This window comes from Scomber japonicus, chromosome 10 (assembly GCF_027409825.1).
Source record: "Scomber japonicus isolate fScoJap1 chromosome 10, fScoJap1.pri, whole genome shotgun sequence".
Classification (NCBI taxonomy): domain Eukaryota; kingdom Metazoa; phylum Chordata; class Actinopteri; order Scombriformes; family Scombridae; genus Scomber; species Scomber japonicus.
In genome coordinates, this window is record NC_070587.1 from 18,453,248 (window position 1) to 18,460,493 (window position 7,246).

Below are 7,246 nucleotides of genomic sequence, written 5' to 3' on the forward strand. Positions count from 1 at the left end.
CAGCTGCATAAACTCAGATGCAGTCTATCAATTTTAACAGTTTGCGCTCTCAGGATTAGTCTGAGACTCAAGCCTAAATGTCAAGATTTAATCAAAGCAGTAAACCTTGATATCAGTGTTGACCATTCATAAATGATCAATGATCAATACAACCCATTCAGACTATCAATTTCCAATGTTTACTATTATCTCTCTACACTAATGCTCAGACATAATCACAGAGTTGTCTGTTTCTGCTATCTGTGTTCATTAGGATGAATTGGTAAACACAAAGAGGCCTCTCAATGGGCTCATTTGAGCACTCTGAGCTGTTGAAGCAGTAATCCTATTTGTGAGAGCTACTTTAGGGTGTTGTTTCCTATCTTCCTTTATAGTTACAGCAATTCAGATGTTACAGCTACAATGACAGGACAGCTTTCAGCTAAATTACCAAACGATTGACTGTGATAGCGATTCCAGCTCTTGAACGCAGGTTTGTTCATGTTAAGATATCAGCTCAGGAGATAACAATGGGGACACTCTGGGGTCAAGAGTCAGCCATGATGTTCTTACACAAGAGAAATAGGATTGAGGAGATCAATTTGAGACAGCGTCCAGTCTGACACACAGACAAGATCGATAGGCGAACAAACAGGCATACAGATATACAGATACACATGCGTTAGTGGATGCATGGATATGTACATGCATACTGTATTTTAAACAATGATAGACATGCACGCACCATGTGCACATGATGCATGCATACGTGTCAGCAGTATACATGTGCACATGCAAAAAAACTCCACTGTAACGACTTTTTAAAATATTATTATGCAACTTATAATGGTTGGTGTTGTGATGTTGTGAGGTTTCTCCAGGAGTTTTTAATTTATGCTTTTGTCACCCGCTTAAGTCTTTCCACTGTACTAAGAAGAATGTGGGCTGTAATACCTATGCATGGGTGAATGAAGATTCACACTAGATGCTTTTAACACTGATGCACATCTGCTGATTGGAATTTGTGATTTCTGTCTTCATTAATGCGAAATCAGTGCTCTATTTACCGTGCCAGCAGAAGCCTGACTTGGTTTCCGCTTAGGGTATTTTCACATGAAACTAGCAGCGGACATGCAGGGTTTTGCAGTACTTCCTTTCACCAAAGATGTAAACTATATGTAGGTTGATGTGTGATTGTATTTTGGATGGGTTTTTTTTGCTGTTACTCTGTGTTTGGATTTTTGACTTTAACTGTGCAAGGCATCTTTTTACTCATTTTATTTACAATTTGTTTGAAAAAGGGGAAACATAAACCTATCTTTTTAAGGCAAAATAGTGTGACAAGGTGATTTGGATATAAGGTCATATTGATAAATGTGGTAGATTCTCTCCACTGTAACAATAAACAACTGTGTCCAAGAAAATGGAAGAGGTCTCTTTGGATCAACAGATAAGACAATTAGAGGCTGTAGTTCTCTGGGAAATGATGTGTATACACACACATACACACAACACTGTCATTTTTTTTGGCAGCTGGTTGTGGCATCACTTATTGCAGAGAAGTTCTTGCCTCACTTCTCTTCCAATTCCGGTAAATCCACTCTACCCCGCATGCATGCTTCCAACCAAACATGGGAAAATATCTTTCTTTGTTTGGATCATTGCTCCGGGTTTAGTACACACATTTGCTAGGACGAGGGAGAAAACACAGTAGTGATGCTCACATGTACACAACCTAGTGTCATTGACATTTTGATATAAGTGCAAATTGGGTAACTCTGTTGACTTAAGTTTCAAATAAATCTATCACTACAAAACATTTGTGCATGAGTAAGCTTGGACAATTTACCCATGCACTGGTTGGCTTTTTCTTCACACCGAGCCTCTTTTTATTGTTTTTAAAAATGTCAAGGTTATTAAACAAGATAATCTTTGAGATCACAGAGCAGATTATATACCTCACATTCTTGGCAACCTACTCGAATGCAACTCAGTCAGGCAGCACAGTGCAATCCTGTATCAAGCTGTTACTTGTTTGATTCCTGTTACTGTAGAAAATGACACAATAGATAAAGTGAGTCCTGAGATTGAACAAATTTAGCTCAAATTTGTTGCGAACTGTATTTTGCCAGCATGCAACTTTATTACCATGGAAGCTCTTTTCAAATCAAGCACATTAAATGAGTCTGTACAGCAGCAGCACTTGCTGAGCCAACTAGAAAGCAAGAATCAGTCAATATAAAAAAGTGCAAAGATTGTGTAAATCACTTGTAACCGTAATTTGACCAAGACACAACCGAACTATCAAGTTTACTAACTACCGAATTTGATTGTTTGCAGTTTATAAAGGACTATATATTGTATTTGTAACAAACTACGCAAGTAAATAATTCTGTAAGCAATCTGTAAGTACAGTCATTTACTTTATTTCAAGAGTAGTAAACACATTAAGGACCCATGTGTTTGTTTGGAGAGCTGTAGACATTCAGAGATGCAGAGAAGGTGAGAGAGCAGGAGAGCTCACTTTTTTTCAGTCCAAAGACTCAAACAAAAAGCCCCATAACTTCTGTAGTAATCTGGTGGCTGTTTCCTTTAACCATGAAAATGCATTTACTCATTTTTTCATTGTAACTTGTTATAATAATCCTTTCCCCATCACATAACAATACAGTATCAGCTTTGTTGGAACAACAACTCTTCATTGTACAAGATAAATAAAGTATTATGTTTGACTGTGATGTCATACTAACTTTATAGATTTGTTTTACTAAACAAATTATAATGTCATTCAGTATCTTAGAATTAGAATAAAAATGATCTTTTTCCCAGTGGCAATAATGCCATCATTAAAAAACCAAAGCCATTTTGTATAGTCATAAAAGAAGAAGAAGAAGAAGAAGAAGAAGAAGGAGAAGAAAAGACCTGGTACTTGAATAATATTTGATTATATGAGTATCCACCTTTACTGCAATATTAAGCATGTTTTTGTGTTTCTGGGTTCCACATGGAGTTAAAATGAAGTAGTGCAGAGATCACATGACCCGAGTTGAACTCTGCAGGGGTATTGATTTTCTACTATCTTAAAGTCCAGTAGGGGTGATTGCTAAAACTCACTAGGTATATGTGGATAGGTACAGAACGTGGGTGTATGTGTGTGTGAGTGTGTGTGCTATGGAAGCCTGCCTGCTCAGATATTATCTATATACTGTATGAATGTGTATTCATATGCAAGTTATCCAACATGTTTGTGTGTGGACGGGTGTGCATGTATACAAATCAACAGTGTACGTGTCTTAATGAAACTCAACATTAGTCAGAGAGAGCACAGCCACAGAGTTTATACAGATTTTGCAGGTGAAAGTGTATCAGCTCAGTTTTCCTGCTGGGCTAGTTTTACATGTGAACATTTATATTTATTTATTTTATGAACCTGTAATCTTAATTCAATCAGATGGATTCATCTTAATTTTATTTTATATTGGCTGGAGAAGCAAATACTTCAGCTCAAATCATATTATATTATGTCTTTCTGTTATTTTGTTCACTCTCTTTTTCCTTTCTCTATTTGATTGTGTATAATCATGGTGTTTTTCCCCCACAGTTGAGACGTATTAGTACACAAAAATCAGGTTAATGCAATTGTGTTTTTGTTCTTTTTTTGCCTGCATGCTGAGAAGCCAAATCTCAGAGCTGGTTTGGACTGGACAAAGCATGGCTTTCATACCCTGTGTGTTTGTGAGTGTGTGTGTGTGCGTACATGCATGCACTCATTACTTTGTGCTAATGTTACTCTGTTTTAGGACAAGAAAATACAGCAGCAATACAAAGTGTTGCATGCAATACCTGCAGTGTATAGAACATGTGAATTGTAAAACAAAATTACAATATATGGCATCAGTATTCTTTCTCTCTCTATATGTTTCATTCTCTAACACTTAGTAACCCCACCTTGCTTCTCCACATGATAAACTGCTTATTTGGCATTTTGTTTGCAGATGTTTAACTTTAAATGCCTGTAAAGGACAGATTAAGGCCTGTTGGCGTTGTAATACCTTTGACACTGCTGTGTCAGTCAGAGTTAATCAGTGAGGTTTTCTAAAGGGTAAGGTTTCCATTGACCCACATACAGCACAAGGTGTATTTTAGGACAGACTGGCAAAGAAAGACCTCAAGTGAGCGCTTCTCACCATGTTCAGGAAGCCAACAGAACAGAAACAGAATTTCCTCTTCAACTGTGGTTTTGCTTCTGGGTAAATTCAATTGTAAAAGATAAAAGGCTTAACCATAGAAATGTGTGTCACTTCTTAGTGAATGTGCTGCTAAAAACTTTCCCCCATTGAAAACATTTAAGTTAAACATTATGTTTCCAGATTTTGATCAAATCAAATTATTAAAAAAATATAATAAGGTTATGTGAGCCACCATGACGAATCATTCTACTTAGATTTATTATGATGATGGTTGTCATTTAATCTTAAAAATCAGTAGGGGGCCCTTTTTATTTTCTAGCCACATTTGTTGTGTTAATCTGTGGATGATCTTTACAGATCTCTTGAAAGATCTCAACAACCACTGAATGGATGCCATTATATTTTGTACACACTGTCATTGTCTCCAGAGGAGGAAGCCTACTCTATTTGTGAGATTTCCTCTTGCACATTTACCAGGTTAATATTTTTGGGGTTTTTTCAGTGAAATGCTTCTACAACTTTCCATGAAATTTGGTGCAAATTGTACCAACGCCTTAAGTATAACATCACAGAGTCTATAAATGGCTGCAGATTTTTAGTATTCCCTAACATCATTTGGTGACAGTGTGTGGTTTGCGTCATACAGTTTACTTAGACAAGAGATCAGTGGCTCGAATATGCCAATCAATAACAGTTGTAGCACTTTTTCTTTTTCTCTCCAGAATCTTTGCACCAGGAGCTGTTAGAGCATTAAGACCCATAATACTCATGAGCATCATCACTTCTTCTCTGTTCTGACGGTTGCCTGAATTACAATCTGAAAAAAAAAAAAAAAAAAAAATCAAGTTGTACCACTTGTCAAAAATGTTAGATTTACAGACTCTGCTGGTGACCTGCCAAAACCAACCTGACTCTCTCAGCAAACTGTCACTTGTGAACTTTAGACCAGGCTGGGCTTTAGTAACAACCAAGGTCAGCTTTATGCATTTTTCTGTAGATGTGCAATCTTTATGGATTTCTATAAAACTAGACTATGAAAAACGTGTGCAATTTTGCATCAATTTCCATTTTTACGTCAAACAACGAACAACTCTTTCCCAAACGTGTTTCATTTACCAACTCAACGTAGCACGTTACCTCACTACTATTAAAGTAATTACTCGGAAAGAAAGTGGAATGTTTTTGCCTTTTGGGAGCTGGGTGGGTGGGTGTATATTTAGAAAAAGAGTAGGTGCAGATTTAGGTTTGAGTCAAAACCCACCACTAAAACCTGTACATCGGAACGACAAGCTTTGAAGAGGTGTTTTATATTTATGTATCTACAACATAAATGCCAACTGTAAATCACTGAAAGTCATGAGTTTTTGTAGCATATACTTTAAGCAAGACTTTGACCGATTTTAACCCTGAATGAATGAGTCATCCAGAGCACTGCAGGTCTCATTATGTGGGAGATTACGTTAAGATCCATACCTTTTATATTTGTAGGTTTTAGGAATTAATTATTCATTTACCCAGCCATGCATGGAAAAAGTTCATTCAATCAATTTAAACCCATATTTGAGGTTAAAAGTCATTTTCAGTGTTGTACAGTGTTTCAGTTCTCTTTTTCATACAATACGCTGGCATTATTTCAATATAAATGTGAGATCAATGAGGGTGACCTATTGTGATGAACACACAGAAGATGATGCTTACGTTGGCAGTAGTTACATGGCATACATTCAGGTTGCAGTGCTCGTCATCATTTTAAAATCATAAATGTTTATGAGATGAAATGTTTATAGAATAAGACACATTTACAGCAGCTTGTCTGTATGGTGACATCACTGCTGATCTACTAATCTACAGACATCATCTTGCATTACATAGCTCAACCTGAGTCGTCCTTGCTCAGGTTTCAGCTTGGCTCAATATCTTTTCAGTCTGAGTATTTAGTATATTCTTTGTGTACTCTATATACTGTAAACAAAACTGTACCCATGTACTGAAGATGTATAATTACTACGTGTTGTGCTGTTTCATCTGACAGAAGCTTAATCAATGTATAGCAAGTAAAACGTAGAATTTAATCACAAAATTAAAGCAAAATGATATGAACAAAGTTGTGCAATACAAGATTACAAGGGGGTCTCTACATGTAGAATCCAAGATTGATAGACTTGAACTGTTTTGTATTCTACCAAACACAACTGAGATTGAAAAGATTAGCTGATGTGACACTGTTTGGGAAGTTGTTATTAGTCCAAAACACACAATATGCACTGTATATTTCAATTGAGGGGATATTTCACTTCTAATGTTGATAGAACATAAAAAATAATGCCAGATTAAGGGGAATTCCAACAAGTACTCAGTCTGTGTCTAAACAATGTACAATAACCTCTGTGACTCTAGAGCTTCGTGAAGTCTGTTACTTAAAAAAACATACATAAATACATAAAAGATTGTTTAAAAGTGCAGCCCACATTATTTAATACATTTTGCCTGTTGTTACAGATATCGACTAGAAACAGATTAACAATTAGTAACAACTAAGCAAACCTGTTTACAAAGAAAGAAACTTTCCCTTTGTTATGAAACCTTTATGAAACGTCAGAGAAAAGAAATACCCACAGACTCACTAAGATTAGGGAAACTTTGCAGAGGAAGAGTGGTGGTGTTTCATAACTCAGCACTCATAAGAGTGTAACAACAAGTTTGGTGATGTGATTACTGCTGTTGCATGCATTTGTTATTAAAGCCCTGCATTACATTATGTGAACAAAAAAATAATAATTTAAAATGTGAATAAATAACACGTTTACACACATACATACATACACATAATGTTCTCAGTAGTATCACATGTAAAATTGCGAAAACCATAGTTTTTCCACACCATAGCAACCATATGTCCAGCTCACCCACTTTGCAGTAAAAGCTGCTTAGACCAAACAAGGTTGGTTAGCTGGTTTAGAGGGGTTTCAGACACTTTAGCTAGGTAAGATTTCTGGTTAAACTGGTCAAAGCTGGACATTAGTGGTCAGAGCTGGTCATCATCATTTATCTGCTATTTTAACTGGGATAGGTTGATG